Source organism: Herpailurus yagouaroundi, unplaced genomic scaffold (genome assembly GCF_014898765.1).
Source record: "Herpailurus yagouaroundi ecotype Mexico unplaced genomic scaffold, PumYag 197, whole genome shotgun sequence".
Lineage (NCBI taxonomy): Eukaryota > Metazoa > Chordata > Mammalia > Carnivora > Felidae > Herpailurus > Herpailurus yagouaroundi.
In genome coordinates, this window is record NW_024412428.1 from 12,019,926 (window position 1) to 12,043,057 (window position 23,132).

The 23,132-nt window shown below is 35.9% G+C and overlaps 1 long non-coding RNA gene across 2 annotated transcripts in view; it reads right to left on the minus strand.

The window, feature by feature from the left end:
• The window catches only part of LOC121012842 (uncharacterized), a 90,010-nt gene extending 67,399 nt beyond the window's left edge, over positions 1–22,611 (minus strand). The window contains exons 1-3 of one of the 2 annotated variants that reach the window (XR_005782354.1): positions 22,510–22,611; positions 12,775–12,943; positions 3,192–3,327 (exon numbers count right to left, since the gene is read on the minus strand). This is a non-coding gene — a long non-coding RNA (uncharacterized LOC121012842). Of the gene's footprint in view, positions 1–3,191; positions 3,328–12,774; positions 12,944–22,400; positions 22,482–22,509 lie in introns of those variants that run through there. The other variant, XR_005782355.1, reaches the window with a different exon arrangement.
• Positions 22,612–23,132: the final 521 nt, after the last annotated feature.

Consider the following 23,132-nt stretch of genomic DNA (forward strand, 5'->3'; position numbering starts at 1 on the left):
GGGCAGTGAATTTTATACATCTAGTACTTTATGGTTGAAATTCGGTTTTGCGGGCTAGCCTGAGCAAATAAGAAAAAGATAACATGTCAGATGAACAAATGTACATTAGGCTGCCACAAATTTATGTGGAAGGATTTGTCTCCTATCTCTGAAGAAATTGGACATTGGCAAACTTTCTCTCCTATGAAGTCTCTGACTTCATGATATATACAGAGGAAACAGAAGCTGGTTCTTTAGAAAGTGTTCCCTAGAATAGGGAACAGAGAGGGAAACTTCTAGATTACACTGTCCATCTACCTAAAGATTCACAGATGTAACAGCAAAAGCAGTTATTCTACCAAGCTGGCCCCTGCTTGCATGCTCCATTTATTAGTGAACATCTTAGAAGGAATGCCCAATGGCATATATTGGTAGTGAAAACAGATTACAGAAAAAGATTTTCAGAGCATATAAATATTCTTGTATTAACATCTGAGATTATATATGCCTCCGCTCCCCACTCCATGTCAGTAACAATTGACTGAGGACTCAGATTACAATCTTGTTCAGAATCGGCCAAAAAAATAAAATACTCCCAAATACTTCTTACCTAATAATTTACAAAGTTACCCTATCCTGAATGAGCTAATTTGGAAATAAATTACCTGTCCCAGGATAGTTAAGAGCTTACTGTAAAAACAAAGTAACAAGAATGAAAAAAACTAGAAAATCAGCTAAAACAGGTCCCAAATGCCTCTTTGATAAATTACATTCCTTTAAGAGGCAATAGGCAATGGAATATAGCATCACACTAAAACTACTGGCTTTCCTCTTTTTAACTTTCATTGTTAATCTTAAAAAAAAATCAATTAATTTGTAATAAGCATTTTCTTCTTGAGCTGAGGAAGTTTCTGAGAAGAAAGCCTTATATAAAAGTCTACACTATCTATGGGGCACCTGGGTGGCACAATCAGTTGGGCATCAGGCTTCGACTCGGGTCATGATCTCATGGTTTGTGGGTTCGAGCCCCGCATCGGGCTCTGTGCTGACAGCTCGGAGCCCGGAGTCTGCTTCTGATTCTGTGTCTTCCTATCTCTCTGCTCTTCCCCTGTTCATGCTCTGTCTCTGTCTCTCTCAAAAATAAACATTAAAAAAAATTTTTTTAAAGTCTACACTATCTCTCATTCTTCACCAAAAAAGAAAGAAAATTTGGATCATAGTAAATATAATTAAGCTGTACTACACGTTTCTTTTCCTTTCTTAGAAAATAAACCTTACTTTTTAGAGCAGTTGTTTTAGGTGCATTGGAAAAATGAGCAGAGGGTACAGATTTCCATATGTCCCTGCCCCCATGTATGCAGCCTCCTCCACTATCAACATCCCTGACCAAAGTACTAGATTTGTTACAATTGATGAACCTACACTGATTCATCATTGTCTCCTGAAATCCCTAGCTTGCCCTATGGTTGACTCGTGGTATAAATGTTGTGGATTCTGACAAATGTATAATGACATGTATCATACACCATAGTTTTCACTGCCCTAAAAATCCTCTGCTCTACCTATTCATCCATCACTCCCCACTAACCCCTGGCAACCACAGATCATTTTACTTTCTCCCTAGTTTCATCTTTTCCAGAAGGTCATATAGTTGGAATTATACAGTATGTAGCCTTTTCAGATTGGCTTCTTTCACTAAGTAATATTCATCTTTTTTCTTAAAGGCATTATAAAACTTTCCCAAAGCCATGTATGTTGGTATGGCAAAGTGAGAAAGAGTATGAAGGCTCACACTGAAGTACTAATTTTGCCCTTCTGGGCAAGTCACTTACCTTCAGGTCTTGGTTTTCTCATCTGTAAAATCAGGATAACATTAATACCTATCCCACTAACTTTATGATGTTGTGAAGATCAGGTATCTCTTCTTAAAAAATGGAGGTATTAACGTCTATGTTGTAGAGCTATTGTATGAATTAAATAGGCAATGTGTGTGAAGAGCTTAGCACCACACCTGGAACACATTACATATTTAATAATGGTAGCTAACCATGCTATTGTTATTATAATGTATGCTAAATACTTTTTATTTGACCTTTTAAAAACTGTTCTCTGCTTTTTACCATCTTGCCTGTGGGGCACAATTTCTAAATTGAGTACTCCTCTCTCGGATTTCCTGATGAGATCAGCCAGCAGGAGGTCCCAGAGGAGGTTAGAAGTTGGGAGTGAGAGACAGGTCTTTACTTCTGCACCTCTTCTCCGTCAGGCTGTAGTTTGTTTGTGACTGCTGGGCAACCAGCTTACAGTTGTCTTCCCTTAACCCTGACCATCCCTGTATAAGCAATCTCTTATATTATCCCTTGAGGTAATTTAGAAAGTTTCTGCCATTTCCTGTCAGGAAGACACATAATGTTTGCCCTTCATATTTATTGGCAAAATCATTATTTTTTTTTAACATTGTAAAGCAGCCAAGGCATTGTAAAATCGAGAACCATATGCAACTCTACAAAATCTTGCAAGTTATTATGGACATCCCTCTATATCCAACATAAATGGTCAGGATTTATGAAATGTACTTTTAGATTCAATTTTAAAAGTGGAAAAAATTATAGAGATTTGGGAAAAAGTTATAAAAGTTGTAAAATATCTATGAGAAAGGCTGGTCAATTTTTCCTCATTAAAATATACCAAAAAGTACAACAACAACAACAAAACATCCCTGGGTATTATTAGTTAGCTTTGTAGCGCAAAGACAACTATTTAAAGTGTAGTTAATGTTTGTGGCTGATGTTTCACAGATGTGTTCCCCAATTTGATACCTCATTTCTGGAACCAGGGTAGGATATGGACCATCCCAATAGGGAAGACTTTTATAATAATAGTTCAAGAATATTTTCAACTGCAGCAAGAATTTTCACTAACAATGAAGAAATTAATTGAAGTACATATAATCCTCCTCTGCTATGGCTCTACGGATTGCAATGAACTAACCATATTACCTTAACAAAATCACTGACTGCATTTTTTTCCAATTCTATAAATATTAACTATATATATATGTTTATTACAAATCATGTTATAATGAAAAACAGGTCAGCCTTAATGCTAAATTTAAAACAAAAAAGTAATAGAGAATGTGCGAATGTGGTGCTGACTTTATTGCATGAATGGGACATGACACTCCACCCAGAATATTCTGTAATAAAGCTACTTACTTTAGGTTTTGGTCGAGCTCCAGTTGACATCTGGTTTGGCACACCATCAAGATTCTCGATGTTTCCAGTTTTATTTCTACAAATTCCTTTCCTCTGACGATTTTTTTTAAAGCTTACTCTTCAGGTTTATAGAATTCTGCAGAAAAAAAATTTAAGCAGGTTATTTTTCACATACAAAGAATTATTCCTAGGCAATAATTCATCTAAATTAGTCAATGAAATCCATTTAAAAAAAAATAGTTTTGAAAATTAACATAAACTAGGAGAATATTCCTAAATATTAATAATTTTTCCAAAGACATTTATGCTTAGGATCAGTGAGATCAGCCTAGTTAAGCCTAAGAACCTTCTGTAAATGTAAATTTATAAACTGAAATTACTTTTGATCTACCAAGGTAAAATATAGTACTATATTGGCATATTATAAACTTTCTAAAATGTAAAACCAAAGGTTTTATTTTTTTATTTTTTTAAATATTTATTTATTTGGGGGGAGAGTACAAGTGGGGGAGGGGCAGAGAGAGAGGGGAACAGAGGATCTAAAGAAGGCTCTGCACTGACAGACTGACAGCAGTGAGCCCAGTATGGGGCTTGAACTCACAAACCTGGAGATCATGACCTGAGCCGAAGTCAGATGCTCAACTGACTGAGCTACCCAAGGGCCCACCAAAGGCGTTTTGAAAATGGAAATATGATGTGGCTCATACACAGCCACATTATTCCTTTAGGCTTTACGATCTCAGTTTATGTATTTTATAAAGTAGGGAGCAAACTGTAAATTTATATTTCTGAGGGTTAGCTACAGAACTAAAATTACTAAAAACATATTAGCATAAAGAGAATCCTAAACTTTTCAGATACAGTAAAAGCCTTTTTCTAGAATACTGGGTAAATTCTCATTGAATTGGACTAATTAAGTTTATCTTCGTTATTTCTTCCCATTCCTTGCAAGCCTTCCACATCTCTCTAGGGCCAAGTTCCTTATTATAATTTACCTAGAAGCTTCTAGTGCAAAGTTTTAACCTGGTCTATTCCCTCTGGAAAAAGTATCAAATTTTGCAGAAGTATGAAGGTTAGAAATGTGAATTTTTCATTTAACTAAAATTTTGCTCATTGATCATCAGGTTGTTTGGGGGTGGGGTGGATAAAAGATCTAGAATAAACAAACTTTATTGAATTATATATGAATGTAGCACTGCCAAATACAAGCTATATAACCTTGGAGTTAATATGCTCAAATCTTAATTTATTCACCTGTAAAATAACACAGGCATTTATTGAACACTTCTTTGTGCCTGGCATATTTGACCAATGGTATGTGAGTACGTAAGAACCTGCCAAGTCTAAGTGGAATCATTAATTCTCTTGATGCTTGCAACAACTCCCCTGTGGGGAAAAGAATTGACTATGATGATGAGAATGATAGGGATATGGTGATGATAATGGTAGCTAATATCTGTTTGACAGGCACTGTTATGTGTTTTATATATTTACCTTTTTAAAACGATTCGTGATGTGTTCTTCACAATGAAAATTTACTAACTCAAAAATGTGTCCTACAAGGGTTTGCAGGATATAGAAGAGTGTGTACACACTTCTGCCCATGAGGAAAGGCCATGCAGAAACTACTTCAAGTCCACAGTTTTAAAGGTATGAATTATTAAATTAAAAAAAAAAAAACAGCAACAAATAGGACTATAATGAACAGGCAGCCGGGGGAGCTGACAATACAATGAGTTAGCCATTGGGTTGACCAATGAGTGCTACACTTTGCTGATTACGACTAATGTCTATCTCTGCCACTAGTGTAGACAATTTGACAGATGCCTAGAGCAACACTCACTGTGGGCTCATTTGTAAAGTGAGATGATGCTGGCAGCTATTTCAATAGGCTGCAGTGCACTGCACGAAAGCCTCTTAAGTGTTGTTGCTGCTGTTTTCACTCAGCAGGTGGGGACGGTCTTCTTTTCCTTTAGGAAATTAGGAACTATATCTTATTCAGGAAAAATACTAACATTTGCTGACAGACTATTAAATACAAGATCCCATGTATGATACTTTCACATATATTACTTCACTTTCTTCTTCCCACCAACTCTGTGAGCGGGGTCTTATTGTTCTGATTTTATAAAACAATTTGTAAGGAGAATAAGTTACTTGACCAGGCTCACATGGCAAATGAGAACACTTAGCTCTCTTGATTCTTCTCAGTGCTTTCTCTACATCCTCATATTTCTCTTTGTATGCTTGTCCAGCCCCAAGTCTACAAGGGCCTCTTCTGTCTAAATCCCATCATAGCCCTTGTTCAGGTGGTTAACAGGCTTGGGCTCCCCTAAGCCTTGTAGATGATGGATACCCACAGAGATTAAGGATTGAGGCTGAATCTGCAGGAAGGAATTGACCATAGTAACCCAGCAGCTTTTTCGAGCTCCCAGGCAGAGGTAAGGCCACTTACAGCACTTAGAATATGTGCTAAGGCACTTTATATTTTTGACACTGTTATAAATAACATCCTTTTGTAAAAAGAAAAAGGATTTTCTAGGTTCTGTAATTGGTATATAGAAATTCAATTGATTTTTCTTAATTGATGTTGTATCCATAAATATATGTAAGCTCTTTTATTAATTTTATATATTTGGGGGTGTTGTCTTTGTACTCTTAAATATGGGACCAATGATACTTTGTTTCCTTTCCATTCCATTGTAGTTTGCTTTCTTTCATTTTCCTTATTACTAGTCTAGGACCTCTAATCAGTGTTGATTAGAGGTGCTAAGATAGGATATCCTGATCTTATTTCTGATTTTAAGGAGAATGCTTCTGATACTTCTCCATTTAAGTGTGATACTAACTGTATGGTTTTTGTTTTTGCTTTAATCAGGCAGTTCCATTCTTGTGATCAAAACTTTCTACATGAAAGAATGTTGAATTTTACTGAATGCATTTCCTCCATCTATTAAGATAATCAAATTTTTCTTCTTTAATCTTCTAATTTATAAATCATACTAATCTTCTATGAAGTCAACCATGCATTCCTATACTATATTATCAAAGTACCGTTCTAGTCTTTAAAGACTATTTATCATAATGACTCTCAGAATTTATCAAATTCCCTTAGGTAACTGGACATATCAACACACTATACTAAGATATTTACAATTATTGTTTTTAAAGTTTATTTATTTTGACAGAGAGCATGCATGCACATGTGTGTGAGTAGTGGAGGGGCAGAGAGAGAGGGAGAGAGAGAATCCCAAGCAGGCTCTGAACTGACAGCAGGGCTCAATCCCATGAACTATGAGATCATGACGTGAGCCAAGATCAGGAGTCGGACGCCCAACCAACTGAGCCACCCAGGCATCCCAAAATATTTACACTTATTAAACCATTCTTATATTCATGACATCAACTGTGCTTGGTTGTGATAAGCAATTCTTTTTAATCTTATTTAGTTCAGTTAGCTACTGTTTGCTTTAGTATTTTTGCATCCATATTCATTTTTGTTCTCTGTCAAGTTTTTGTATCAAGAAGATGTTAGTTTTGTAAAATAAATATGGAATCTATGCATTTTTACAAATGAGATTCAGAAATTTTATACTGCATGAGAATTGTCCATTCTTTGAAAATTTCAAAGAATTCACAGGGAAACCCATTTGGCTCTTAGGGGTAGGTACTTTTTTTTTTTTTTTTTTTTTTTGAGAATGTGTTTAATTTATCCCATTGGCTTTTGGTCTATTCTGGTATGTAACTCCTGAGTTCTGATGATACATACTTTAATATAACATTGTCCATTACAAAGTCTTTCAAATCTATTAGCATACCCATGTGTACTCTTGTACTTTTAAAGTCATACTGGGGCGCCTGGGTGGCTCAGTTGGTTGGGCGTCCGACTTCGGCTCAGGTCATGATCTCGCGGTCCGTGAGTTCGAGCCCCGCATCGGGCTCTGGGCTGAGAGCTTAGAGCCTGGAGCCTGTTTCGGATTCTGTGTCTCCCTCTCTCTCTGCCCCTCCCCTACTCATGCTCTGTCTCTCTTTGTCTCAAAAATAAATAAATGTTAAAAAAAATAAAAAAATAAAAAAATCATATTATATATGATATTATAGCCTTCTTGTTCCTAATTTTATTTATGTTATTTAGTGGAAAGAGCCTAGATTTATGTTAGACAGACTCAACACTAAGGCAGACAGGTAAATTCATTTGTTAGGTCTCAGCTTAATCACTAGAGCCTCTGGGAAACCTTGCATCACTCCTAGATGTTTCTATAGATTTCCATACTTCCTCTATCAAAACATTTGTTTCTTAGTATTATTGTTGTTTGTTTAATGGGCACCTTCAAAGTTAAACTGTAAGCTCTATGAAGGTAAAGACGAGGTATGTCTGGTTTACCATCAAACATCTAGCATTGTCTGAAACAGAGTAAACACACCGTAAATCTTTGTTTGAATGAACAAGTAATTGTTCCGATGTTTTACTCTGCCTGTATCTTCCATAAGACCATAAGTTTTAATTGACTTTTATAGCTACCATACCAGAAGACCAGAAGAGTGATTTAAAATGCCACTCTGCAGCTAGAGTGCAGGTTTCAAAGCTAGGCTCTGCCATTCACTAGCTGTGTGACTATAAACAAATTACTTCACCTCTCTGTACCTCAGCTGCCTCTCTGTAAAACTAGAAATAATAATGCTGTACTGTAGGGGGTTTATATATGCAAAACACTTTAAATACTGGTACACAGTATGTGATGACTTCATGATAGCTATTACTATATTAGTAGATGACAAGTAAATGAATGGATAAAAGTATAATGAACTTATAAAAATAGGGAAAATAATGATCATATTTGATCTGCCTCTTGGTGTTCTGAGAATCAAGTGATAGGAATTTTAAATAATGAAAACTATTTGGAGTGTTTTATTAGAACCATTACAAATGGAAACCCCCACTGGCCACACCAAAGAGAACTGTTTTCTTCTTTGGAAAAAAGTGACAAGGCCAGAGAAATATTTAATAAGGATTTATTCCTATTTGGAGCAAAAAATTGGAATATTTTTCTTAAATTGGAATTTTTCTTTTGTATTTTAGCCTCTACAATAATACAACTAGGTTATGTTAAATATGCACTTTAAACAGTTTAATTTAATGTTTTCATTTTTATTTTTTTATTTTTATTTTATTTTAGAGAAAAAGAGAGTGTGAGCAGGGAGGGGGCAAAGGGAGAGAGAAAGAGAATCTTAAGCAGGCTCCATGCTCAGTGCAGAACCTGACACAGGGCTCAATCTCACAACCTTGGGATCATGACCTGAACCAAAATCAAGAGTCAGATGCTCAACTGGCTGAGCCACCCAGGTGTCCCTAATTTAATGTTTTTATAACTACCACCAAATACCTAAATTAAAATTTTTCTTCAGCCTTGATAACTCTTTTGGAAATAACCTGATTTTCCAAATATGTTTTCTTTCTAGATCTTTATTTATTACTTTCTGTAGTTCATACATTATTCAAACAATGCCTCATCATTTGTTTTTCTCCTGGACAAAGAAATTTTAAAATGCTATCCTTATCGTCATTCTCAAAGGTTGCCATGTGTACATATTGGCCCTAAAGTATGAGACTTCACTGATACAATAATCTTGAATATTTTCTCCTATATACAACTGAGTCATGACATAGAACTGAAAGAAACCAATAAAGAAATTATCTTCCTAATGTGTGCCAAAATTTCATAAAGAGCTTAAGAAAAAATGTCTAAGATATTTGCAATTATGCAAAATACCAGTAATTGAAGTGATGTGGCTTGTTGACTGTCCAAGCTTAGAGAGATAAAGAGAAAATTATTTTACTCGTTTTGCTCTTTTCAGAATAAAAGAAATAAAAATTGAAAGAGACAGATAAATAATCTTTTTCTTTAAAAAATTCTAGGACATTTCTACAATATAATATATAATATTCCAATGTTTATATATTATTTAAAAGTACAGCATGCCATTCTTTAATTTCCTCATTTGCAAAGAAGAATCTTACCAATTAACTAATTTGGAAATTGAAGATTTTTACATTTAATTTTTTAGAGGACAGCACATTTATAAAGAAATATCCATATTTCCAAACATTTAAAATATTTAGTGTCCAGCTGCAACAATAGGCATAAATAATATAACATCAGTTTTTGATCCCAAATGTAAATGAAGTGAGCCAAAGGTCAAAGCTATGCATAGACTCAAAGTCACCTTTGCCATTTATTTTTCAAGTGATAGATGTGTTCTGTATCTCAAAAAGAGAAGCTTGTGTAATTAACCTTCAGGGAACATTAAAAACACAAAGAAGAAATTTAAGCACATGTGAAAATTTTCTTGAGCTGAGCTAAAATAGTTTATATTGAATTCATTTTTGACAATGTTTTTGATCCATTCTTCCTATAAATGGGACTAACTTACTTATCCTGCTAAATTAGACTAAGAAAGACATACTTGATTCCAGATCCATCTGAGAGAGGCCTTCCAGTTTTTCATATTCCTGCTGCTAGACACAAAATTTTTCTTCTCTATCACAATAATGATAACTACTACTTATTTAGCGCTTACACTAAAGTGTAGCAAATTTACAGTGCTTACGCTGAGTGTAGCAAAAGGAGGCTACTCTTCAAATTCAGGTCATGCTTCCTCTGCTAACCGTTGTGTGACCTGAGCAAGTTACTTGAGTTCTCAATGTCTCTGCCATCTCATAAGATTAAAATGGGGATATTAATAGGACCTACTAATAGGATTTTATCTACTACTTCCCATTTTGTTTTTTAGCCCACATTTTATCAAGATATTGTTAGGGCTTCAGGAAGCCAGAGCTCTAATTGTGTTATAACTTCTATGAGAGTTATGACTACACCCTTTCTGATGGATCAAGTACCACAGAATAGTCCTTAGAGACCCAACATGTACACACTAAGAAAATGTTAGTGCCATGCTGATTGAGGAACCTGAATATCTCTTTCAAATCCCTCCATGGGATCTGTAGAAGATGGATATAGGAGTGACAGAACAAAACATAAGATGTGAGAACATAGACGATTCATGATGACATACAGTTCTACTTAATGTAGTGACATATAGGGCAAGCTTCAGAAGTTTTTTTGGCTTTATTTATCACTTGTACACAGTTGATTGTAGCATCCATATCCTTCCCCTGTCCCCAGTGGCTTCCTTAGGCAAAGGATCTTTGGAGCCATTCCATTCATTCATTCATTCACTCATATGCCAAGCACTATCCAAGCAAAATGAATGTATTTTCCTGAAGAGCTCTAGTCTAGGGAGAAGGAGCCATGTAGACAGATAATATTACAAGGATTGAAACCAAAGTATATACACAACAGTGTGGGAACACAGACAAAACAACAAATAATTCTGCCTGGGGAAAAGGAAGAATTCATAGAGGAAATAACCTTTAAACTGAGTTCTGAAGGAAGAGTACTATGTACTGTTTCAGGGGAAGAGAAGCCCAAAGACATGAAAGCACAGAAAGAATACAGCATATTTAAAGAACATTGAGTTTTATCTGACTCCCTCTGATGGGAACTGGTGGATAATGGCAACAGATGATGTATGAAACTGAAATGGGGGTCCCCAGATAAGAAGCCGCATATTAAGGAGTTGGGACTTTTTTCTGTAGGTAATCAGAACCCTGTGGGTTTTTTGTTGTTGTAGTATTTTACAACGGAGAAAGTTAAACAATACAGAGAGCTAAACAATAAATACCAAGGAGTTTAAGATTTCTCTTATGAGTTCAACACTCCCTTGCCTCTGCTCCTTCTCTTTTTTTGGAAATGCTTTTTAAAAACAATGTCTTTATTGTAAAATAGAGAAACAGAAAAGCACACAAACAGATGCATGCCTTAATGAATTACTCAACTTTGAGGAAGCTTTTAACCAGCATCAGGGCAAGAAGTAAAACTTTGCCATAACTCTGCCCCCTCCCCCAATAAAATCTCCCAATATACTTCATACTCTGTTCATTCCCAAAAGGAACTGTTATCCTGACTTCTACAGTAATTATTTCCTTGTTATTTTTCATAGCTTTATCAGTCAAATGTGTATCCCTAGATGCTAAAGTTTAGTCCCCTTTATAAATTTTTTGATATCTTTGAACTTTCTTAATCTATAATTATTTCTGTCAAATTTCTCTGTTGAAAAACCCAAGTTTTTTGTACACTCTGTAGTTTTCCACAGTCCGAATTTGCAAATTGCATGCTCAATAGTAATTTCAACATGTTCCTATCTTGTTTTTCTGAAAATCAGAATGTGAATCAGATTTGGATTCCATCCCTTTGGTATGACTCTTGGTAGTGCTGAGTGCTTCTATCAAGAAGTATATAATATCTGATTATCTTTTTTATGATATTAGCAGCTATTAATGCTAACTAGCTGTATTTATGAATTCATTGAGGGTAGCAACACAATTATATTTTAATTATTTTTTCATTTACCAGTTGGAATGTTTATAGAGGAATGTTTTCTTCATTTATTATTTGGTTACCCAGTGTTACAGTTCTTTTGTCTAAATGTTTGAGTCTTTCACTTCATTACATATTAGTTTTCAAGATAGTGAACTGGTTCCCTATCATCTTCTAAAAATGATAAGTTCTTTTTAAGAAAAATATCATTATGAACACATGGATTTAAATATATTTGATGACTTTCAATCCAGCAATTATTCCCATGATTAAAGTTCACAGTGTTCTACCTTTGTCCAATAGGGAATTTTTCAAGTTGGTTCATGAGAACTTAGTAGTATTTGGTAGCTACCTAGCCATGAAATGACAAGCTATTCTAGGTTCATCTTGTACATTTCGTCCTCTAAATCTAGAATTAGAAACTTCTTCAAAAAGCTCTGATTTCATGGCACCTGGGTGGCTCAGTCAGTCAGGTATCCAACTCTTGATTTCGGCTTGGGTCATGATCTCACAGTTTTTGAGATCAGGCTCCGCATCGGGCTCTGTAGTGACAGTGTGGAGCCTCCTGGGGATTCTCTCTCTTCCTCTCTCTCTACCCCTCCCCTGTTTGTGCTCTTTCTCTCTCTCTCTCAAAATAAGTAAATAAACTTAAAAAAAAAAAAAAAGAAACTGATTTCTTTTAATGAGAAATTGTATTCCAAGAACACATTCCACACAATGGGATAATTATTGCTACCGTCTTGATCATTCATTTCTAGTTGTTTTCAACAGGGAGACAGAGAGGTGCTTCAGGAGTTCATACTGATAGTTACAATTCAAATTTAGGATTTACAAAAGTTGTATTTAATCTCTAAGCTATTATATTTGTTTATCCTTCCTTCTACATGAGAATATTGGTTCCCAAGGACACAGAATTAGAATATCCCATAATAACTCATTTGTTTTTAGCTCATATAATACACAGAATAGTCTCAAAATAACAATATTAATACTACCACTACATGAATACTAAAAGCACTTAAAAAATTTTTTTCTTGCATATGCTGTTCCCAGTTCTCCCTCCCTTCTGACATTTTTAGCATTATATACTATACTCTGATTCTCTTAGCCTTCATTTAGTCTTAGTCCTACTAAGAACTACATACTTAATGCTCACCAGTCCTTCTGTCGATGTCCCTCTGGTCATTAGGCTATCTGAAGCTCAAACTCTGACAGATCTTTCAGAAAAAGCTGAAGATTCCCTGGCTTTTTTCACTTCAAAGTCAGTTTCACTGGATACAAAATGCTTGGCTGGCATCTTCTTTACCTGAGAATCTAAAGGAAAGAAATGAGAGAATCTTATTGTCTTTGAACATAAAATGTTGCTCTTGAAAAGTCTAACGTATATCTACTTATAATATCCTATAAATTGTGTGTTCCCCCACCCCCAAAGTCAAATAATACTTTGTTTTTCTCCTAAACCTAATAATTGTACTAGAATATCTTTGTGTTAGTCATTCTGGGTTGATATTCTTAGGTGCATGATGAGTTCTTTCAACATGTAACTTTAATCCTTTTTATTTCAGAAAAGTTTTTTTGAAAAAAGTTTTTAGCATTTCTTCTAATCCCTTCATTTAATTTTCATCTTCTTTTGTGGCTTTCTTTTTTAGTATCTTTTAAGAAATTCTATTTTGAAGTCATAAAAACATTCCAAAAGTTTTCAAGCTTTGACTTTCACTCTTAAGATCATAATACACCTGAAACTGAGTTTTGTGTATAGTGTGATGTGTGTACACAATTCTTGTCATGAAAACGTAAGAGAGAAATTTATGATACTTGGGTTTATCAAAAAAGTTGTACTTTTGAGCAATTGTTTCCTTGTATCTCACGGAATTATGAATTAGTCTGATTCATATCTGGCGTCTAACTCAGATAAGAAGAATGCAAAGTGTAACAGTGTCCATGTTCACTTAAGGCAGCAACTCACTGTACTTCTATGTACAGCTTAGCCAAGGAAGGACGAGTGTTTTGTGTGGACCAAAATTGTGTGCACCTTCCAGATGAAGAATCCAGCCAAAAAGACTTTAAAAAGGACTGCTTTGCCCAAGAGATATACTTAAGGGAAAGAATCACTTTTTTTGAGAACCCAAAGGAAAAAATCTGGATGAGGTGAACTCATCAAATGCCTGCAGCTAAGTGTTGGTTGAAGGCTAAAGTAACCAGTCAGGAAAAAGCCTCTTGCTGGAGATTCCAGGCAGAGAAATTTAAGGAGCCTGCTTTAAATAGTAAAGCCTTAAGAATGCCGATTCCAGATTGTTACACTACTGGCCATGTAAACCTGGATATTTTTCCCCAATCTTTTCAACGTTGTTCCACCCTGGAGGAAAGCTCTACACACATTAGGCCCTTAACAAAATGGTGGCTGTCATTATCAGTGCCTTTCTTTACTATCACAGTCTGATTACAAGGTATTTTCCATTCGATTAGTACCAATTATTCTCAAAGTTCCTAAAAAGGAAGGACATATTTTATACTTTCTTTATATTCATCAGAAAATTGGAAAGAGCTTTGTACTTAGAATTTGTCAATAATTATCTACTGGTCAATAAGTAGAGGTAAGTGGAGTTAAAACATTAAAATAGGAATGCTTTGGGGCTGTCAAGAAAAGCCAATCAGCAACCCTGAAATAGTACCTTTTGTTAACCTAGTCAGCTTTTCACTTTTTCTAGTCTCAGAGTTCTCATTATCAATACAATGTCTCTTTATTTTACATCTTGGAGTCTCCTACCATAAAAGATGAGGCCTTTAAAAATTATATTATTTGGGAGTATCAGATACTCAAGCTCAATGATACCCAAATGTCTTCACTGGATGATGTGCTATTGTGTGTAAAGTTGCCTCTAAGCTGTGTAAGTGTTGTGAACCAAACAAGGAGAATAATTGAAGACAGTGGAGAAAGATATTTTACTTGGATTTAAATATAATTCCAAAGATAGACTTTTGAATTCAACATTTTTAAAAAAGTCTCTTGTTCTTAATCATTTAATCATGTAATCTTTGTTTTAAAGATTTTTGAAATCTGGGGTGTCTGGGTGGCTCAGTCAGTTGAGTATCTGACTCTTGATTTTGGCTCAGGTCATTTTGGGTTCCTCACTGAGCATGGAGCCTGCTTAAGCTTCCCCCCCGGCCCCGCCCCCCCGCCCCCTTCCCCCACTCACATGGGCTCTTAAAATTAAAAAAAAAAAAAAAAAAAAAAAATTTTTAAATCATATTGTTTGATTTTTTTTTTTCATGCATTTTTTTCAGCCTCAATTTTGGGATCATGTATGCTGTTATGTAAGCAGAAAAGAACATTTCCTTTTCTAATATATTTCTTTTATACATACAACCCACTGTTGAAACACTATTAAAAATGGCTATAGAACATTTCAATGGTCTTTGGAGATATTTACCCCCTGAATCTAATTACTAAGTGCCTACTGTAAATACCACGAGGGTAGGGATTGTGTCTGTTTCAATATTACTTTATAAAAACTTAATTTTCTTTCATTAATCTGTAAACTATGATCATCTACTATCCAAACTATTCATTACAAATGAAACAGTACCCCCCAAAACAGATAGTAGGGAAAATTAAAATGCTTTGTTTTTTTGACGAAAGAAGACATCATTCTTTTTTAATCTAATAACTTTTTCAATTTCTGGATAAAATACAAGAAGTGAAATGGGTCATTATTATCAAATAAATCTGAATATGACTAACCAAAAATAAAAACCAAAGTAAAAAATGCACTAACTGGAAATTTTAGCACCATGTGAACATTCATATTGATGACTTAAAAGCAATTTAGCATAGATAACTAAATATTTAATCATGATAATGATTATTTATGATTTAAAAGCAGTTGAGGAAGAGTTACATGGAATTATATTTGAACTATAACAATTTCAAATTAATACACTTAAGTAAAACACGTTTTGTATTTTAAGTTCTACCAAAGAAAACCAAAGGCAATCAACTAAGGATATAATTGATTTTTAGTAATTTAAAAATAAAACTTCAAGAAGCAGATAATTGGGAGATTATCAATTATCAATTTACTGTTTTAATTTTAAAAATAATTCAATTACATGAATTAAAGGGATATGACAAAGGGCTGCTCCAAAGGAAGGCAGGGTAGAGAGGTACTTCTTAGACTATATCAGTTGTTAGGTTCTAATATCAACTTTATTTAGGACATAGAAAGTTTATATTCTTTCTCTTATTACGAAAGCTGAAGTAAATATTTTCCAGTCCTCAATGTGACTATTTGTGTTTTGGGAATAAAGGAAATGCTGCACCCTTGTTTATGGCTTCTTCTTATAGCTCTACAATAATCCCATTCAGAGCAGTAAAAGGCACATTTGTTTTACTGTTCCATCTAAGCACATTATAAAAGGCAAGATGACTGTCAGAAAATCTATACTTAAACTACTAGATTGTAATAGGACTGAGCAATCCCTTATAGAACACATAGGGGTCAGATTTAACACTCCAGCCTGACCTCATCATGATCTGGAATAAGAGCATTTGGTGATTTTTAAGACATTAATAGGGCAGGGTTATGGGAAAGCCACTCTAGACTTGACATTTAATTTTCTGTGTGTGCATATAAATAAATTTAATATGTGACTGTTCCAAAAGAATTACAAATAATTCTAGTTTACCCAATTACAGAATAGATACAATTAAATGTGAAACCCGATTAATACAGTTAAAGAACTGGGAACAAAAATGTGGAAAAAAACTGGTGAGGCAAGACAAATGATGAATTAGAGTACTAAATTGTATTGCCATTACTTCTATGCACATGTATTTCTAAAGCAAGGAAATTGGGAAATTTAATCAGTGGAACATAATTTGAGTAATTCTATAGTCCATATGTAAGAATGCTTTTTTATTTTATCTGTTCCAAGCTACATTTATTTATAGATTAGTAGAATAAAAACAAACCACCATATAATAAAGGAAATCAAAATCAGAAAATAGAATATTTTATTTTGAGTGGTATTTTCTTATGACAGGAGAATCTATTGGATCTGAGAATCTTATGTTATTACCCAGTCCATATTTATTGCATAACTATTATGCCCCCTTGATAAACCAGAAATTCAGTAGGTAGACCTTAGAAATGGGTATGAGAGTTGACATGATAAAACCTGGGCAAAGTGTTTGTATTCAAGGGGTTTACAGCTGTGTCAAGGCTAGAATAATCTGAAGAACAAGGTTAAAAGAGAAAAGTCAGCAGATAGTTTTTTACAAACATTCTACTGTAAAATAAACTGGTTTTCTTCTCTAAAGAAAGAAGAAAGCTCTCTGCCAGCACACCAAACAGAACTTCCCAAGACTTTTGATAACAGCCTATTCCTCCAGCCTCTGGATGAGTCAAGCTAATTATTAATATGCTAAAGCCAAGCTCCCTTTCCATTGTGTCATACACTTTTCTAAGTGAAACCGCCTCACTATAATATTCTATTGGTTTGTTAGTAATAAAATTCCCTTGGAAATGACCCATATTAGAGCTGCTTTATATTAAATTTTATTCTAAGTTAAACTCTATCAAATTTTATTTTAGGTAACAAAAACTATTTCAGGATTCATTAAATAGCAGCAAGAGAACAAAATCACAAAGTCTTATACTTGAACCCTAAGGGTGATGAGACTGTTTCGGAACAGTTCTGACCAAGGCTTCTAATAAAATGGACAAGCTATTTCTACATATCTGTGAGGCAAGTTGTTTCATAGTTTCTGCATCTTAGTGTATTAGTGTAGTGTTCAGTATTTAATAAAAGGTCGATCACGTGATTAACAGAAATCTTAAAATATTATGGGGCTCTGAAATACTGCTGCCATGTGGACAAGTTATGGCTGACCAGTTCCTCCCTGAAATCTATAGAAATAATTTTATACATAAAAATAGAACCTATCATGTATCAGACACTTTGCAAATAGTATCTTTTTTTTTTTTTTTTGAACCCAACAATCACCCTGGAAAGTAGACATCTTGTTTTTCAAATTAGAGAAACTGAGGCTTAGAAAACTTAAATAACTTACTCAATTCCTCCTTGCAAGAAGTGGGGAGTCTGGGACAATGTCCTGCTCATACCTATGCACTCATACCTATGAGCACACCTATGAGCTGTTGGACAAAGTTGTGTAGAATTATTGCTTGAAATTACAATAAGAAATTAAATCCATTTGCTGTCTGGGGAGCATATATTCCTTTATTGCTATCTATAAAAATAAAGGGATGTATTTCTTCTTGCCTGACTGCAATATATGCTTGTATTATAAGAATACCGAAAGCAACAGAGTGAATTTACAGCTACAGCACAGTAGTGTTTGGTTTGTGTGAAAACAGAATGACCTGGGCCCCCCGCAGGAGGAGCAAAGGACAGAAGACATAGGTAGGCAAACTCTAAAGAATAGGGTAGTTTCCAGGAACCCATCTGTGGCAAGGGGGTATCACTTCCAGGAGGCCCTAGAGACCCATCCAGAAGCAAGACAGAAAGCCACTGGTGTGTCCCCTGGATTGTTTCTGGTATTGGGGGACAAGAAACAGTGACTGATAAAGAAAGAGAATACTCTTTATTAGCATCACTGAGACTCTCAAATTAAAAGGGACTTCCACTTCTGCCAATGATGGACTTCTTTTCTTCACTTTTCTTCTCCTTCTTTTTAATCAGACCCATCCTCTCAACTGTGAATAACTCAAAAAGCTGTGTAAAAATACAAAAGGGATCTTTTTGATGGTTTCTTAAAGAGGACAGGAGAAGGTGTGGAGAAGTCTGTCCATATTCAACTGTTCTTCCCTTTTACCTATTTGCCAATTTAGAAGCTGTTCCTGAAGCTGGGAAGTCACTTAGAAAGTGGTAGTTAAGAAGTAGAGAAGCCAAGACTAGCTTTCAGGAATCCCGTGCTTCTGAGAAAATAAAAATTGGAGTTCAAGGACAACCAATGAGGAACGGCCTTTAAAAATACCTCAGGCTTGGGGGTTCCAGTCAGTTAAGTATCCAACTTCGGCTCAGGTCATGATCTCACAGTTCCTAATTTGAGCCCCACCTAGGGCTCTGTGCTGACAGCTCAGAGCCTGGAGCCTGCCTCGGATTCTGTGTCTGCCTCTCTCTCTCTTCCTCCCCCACTCTCGCTCTGTCCCTCTCTCTCAAAAATAAAAACTTAAAAAAAAAAACCTTTGGATTTTGGTTGGGACACAGAAAAGGGCCATCCTAGGAGTAAGAAGGGACCTGAAATAGACCAGATCTAACAGACTGAAAACCATACAGATTAAGGTACTCTACCCTTGGCCTACCTTTTTAACAGAAACAAAAGTAAAATCCCTTACGGAAGTAAAACCATTGTTTAGAGTCTAATTTTTTCATAAACAAAGACAGCATTCCATTAAGAATTTCTGGACATATGAAGAAACAGGAATAAGAAAAAGTCACTAGAAACAATATCCACAGATGATTTAAATATTGGAGTTATGAGGCACAGACTTCAAGATTTCACCTAAAAAGTAGAATCTTTAAGAATCAAGTAAAAATTTAGGGGCTTCTGGGTGGCTCAGTTGGTTAAGCATCTGACTCTTAATTTCAGCTCAGGTCATGATCTCACAGTTCCTGGATTCAAGAGGAGATAATTCCAAAATAACAATAAAAAGCAGGCTTGGAATTCTCTCCTCTCTCTCTCTCTCTCATGCTCAAAATAAATAAATAAACACGAAAAATAGAGAATCAAACGAAAATTCTAGAACTAAAAAGTATAATGACTTAAAACTGAAAATCTAAATTCAAACAATACATTTATAATAAATATAAAACAAGAAATGGGAGAAAATTTAACAATATATGTGCAAGACTTGTATGCTGAAAATTACATAGAGAAATTAAAGACCAAGATAAATAGAAAGATATGCCATGATTGTAGATTGGAAAACTGAATATTGTTAAGATGTCAATTCTCCCCAAGCTGATCAACAGATTCAACAGAATCCCAATCAAAATCCCACCAGGTTTTTTTAGAAACAGAAACACCAATTCTAAAATTTATGTTAAAATGCAAAGGACTCAGAATGATCAAAACAATTTTGAGAAAAAAGGATGTTGAATAAGTTGGCATAAGGACAAATACTTTTCAATGGAACTAAGTAGATATTCAGAAAATCAGACAAAGATGCCAAAGTAATTCAATGGGGGAAAGGATAATCCTTTCAATGAATGCTGCTGGAATAACTGGATTTTCATTTTGAAAAATATAAATATCAACTCCTACTGTTATACCATACAGACGAATTAACCTTCGACAGGTAATAGGCTTAAATGTGTTAATTGTGAATATTAAAAATATAATAGGATTTTATTTACAACTTTATGCTAATGAACTTTAATATTTGGATAATATCTACAAATTCTTAGAAAAATACAACTCACAAACACTGCTCTTCAAAATACATTATTAAGAAAATGAGAAGATAGGCCACAAACTGGTAGAAAAATATTCACAACACACACTTTGGCAACAAATGTGTATAAGCGGAAGGGGAAATGGAGAGGTATTAGAGGCTACAATGTTGGTTATACAAGATGAGTAAGTTCTAGAGATTTACTGTACAGCACAGAGCTAACAGTTAACAATAATGTATAATATACATAAAGATTTGCTAAGAGGGTAGATCTTATGTGAAGTGATTTTATCACAAAATAATAAATAAAATGCGTGGGAGGAAACTTTGGCAGGTGATCAATGTATTTACAATAGACACTGTGGTGATAGTTTTGTGGATGTATGCTTCTCTCCAAACTGATCAAATTGTACACACTGAATACGTACAGCTCTTTGTATGTCTTTCATAATTCAATAAAGAAAACAGCAAACATAATATATAAACAACTCTTACAACTCAATTATAATACTCCATTTTAAAAATGGGCAAAAGTTTTAAACACACTTCACAAAAATTAAATTAACACCTATACCCACTCAAATGGCTAAAAGTAAAGGTTAACAGCATCAGGTGTTGGCATTTGAGAGAGACCTTTTAAATGAGATTAAATGAGATTGAGATTAAATGAGATTAAATCCTTTTAAATGAGACGGAAGATGTTTAAAGAGTACACGTGCAGGTAGAGTAGATGCTAGGAGGCCAGAATTCTTAGCTTAGACTCACAATTTTAGTTTTTAAGCAAGTATGAGTCAAAGTCATTGGTTGAGGAGGCAGATGGTAACTTGAGAAAGGAGGAGGAAGAATGGAGTATCTGGTTTCCAGAAGAAAGCAAGGTAACGAGAGAAAAGGAGCTGGAGGACTAGACACAGTGGAGAGCCTATTTAGGTGTGAGATCACTGTTAGTCCATCCGATTGTTATGCCGTTGAGTGTAAGCACATAAAACATAAATGCATGAGTTCCTACATGAGCAGGGTTTTGCAGGCAAGTCGTAGTGAGGGACAAGAGTTGAGTGAGGTATTTGCAGACAAGTGATGTAAATGTCACTATTTGTGACTATAAATAAATTAAATTGATTTTTTTTTTTTTAACTAGGAAGAACTAGGTTAGTGTAAATTACTAATGGCGGCAAAATGAAGCACTCTTGCAACTACATGTTTCAACTACCCAAAGCTGAAACATCTAACAATAAGAATTTATTCCTTACTCTACACATTCAGGTTGAGGTCTAAAAATGATTTTCCCTCACTGTCTAAATCAGTCTCTTTCCACATCCATCACATCTTTGCTCTTTCCCCTTCAATGTTTTCTAATATCTTCCACTATGTTTGTTTTTAATTTTCCTGGACTTCTTGGTTCCTGCCTGTCCTATTTCTGGTCCTTCTGGTGCTACTGCAATATTGCCCACATTTCTTTTCTTGGTTTTTCATAAAAACGTGTCATGGCTCTCCTCAACCCTCAGCTTTCTTTACACCTACTACCAAGACCCCCCCAAGAGGGTTTATCGAAAAACAGTAAGTGTCCTCATATGGCTACTAGAGACAATCTAACTTTCTAGTATTCCTCGGTCCACCTGTTTCTCCCCGTATATCCACTTAAGTCTCTATTCCTTTTGCTCTGGCTTTCACAAGTACTCCGTCTTATGTAGGCCACAAAAAGAGCTCTGAAAAACGTAGATAAAAGTTTACTAAAACTGAATAAATTTGTCACTTTGCAGCTGACACTTCTCCAATCTAAAATTAAAACAGGATGGACACATTTATTTTTGCAACGTACTTCATTGTTTCCATGCTGCATCTAAAAACAAAATGAAACTAGTACACTCTTCACTAGTTACTATGGTTCATCCGTGAAAGCGGTTTACCTCTACTTTGCAAAAATGAAAAAAAGGGCAGAATTTTCCTTTGTAACGATTTGTACAAGCAGCCTTACTTTAGTTAATGAAGTATGATAAACACTAAGACTACACCACAAGATGCACAATAATTAAATTGTTTACACTAACAAAAACAGAAAAATAAAGCCGGATGGACTTCAATTCTTGCTTAGTACTGTTAAAAAGCAAAAGCACTCTTCCTTAAGTAACTGTTTTGGGTTCCGCAGTAATAGTCTATTTGCCTGCGTTCCTTTCCTTGGGACCGCCTCATGATTGATGCTTAAAGAAACAGTGGGTGGATCACGCCGGATCAGACATTTAGAGGAAAAGTCTGATTTAGAGGGAAAAGCTGGGTCTATACCAGCACTGGGACCGCGCCCAGCAAACATCTAGCTCACTTTAGAGTCCAGAGGAAAACACAGCTCGAGTTTTTACCTCATACACCATTAACTTTCCACAGAGAGTTCCAGAAACCTGACTCACAGCTAGAAACCCAAACCCTGTAGGCGGGAGGGGAAGAGGAAAAAAAAAAAAAAAACCCTACTACGTCACCACTTCCGCCTCTCGCCGGGCCGCAAACGTGCTAAGATAAAGACATTCACGCCAGTGACGACTACGTCCCCAAAGTGCGCATGCACACGGCGAGACCCCGCCCCTCCGCGCTCTCCGCCTCGCGCACCCGCCTAGAGAGGCGCGCGCACCACAAGGCCGCCCCCGCTGGCACCGCCCCGGGCTTCCGCCCCGCGGCCCGACGGTCGCCGTTCGGTTCCGGTTCTAGCCCCGCCCTCACGCGGGAACTCTCCAGAAGTCTTAATATCCGGGACCAGAAGCTGGCGCCAGCGCGCATTTCCGGCGACAGACACGAAGAAAAGGATCCGGTGACGCGTCTTCCCGTCCCCCTAGCCACCCCGACTCCGGCTCTCGGTGCGGCAGCGCCATCTGGTGCCTTGTCTCCCACCGCCTGCGGAGGGGGAGCGCGCACCTTTCTCTCCGAACCTTCCAGAGAAATCGCGACCCCAGTGTTTCTCTCTCCCGTCCCCCGGAAGGGAGGGGCCCGAGTCTCCGCCCTGCGGAGTTCCCGCGCAGGAGGGACTTCGCAGGACTTTGAAGCGGCTGCCGCTCGTAGGAGTGTCTGTGTATTTACAAGATGGAGAGCCAACAGCTTTC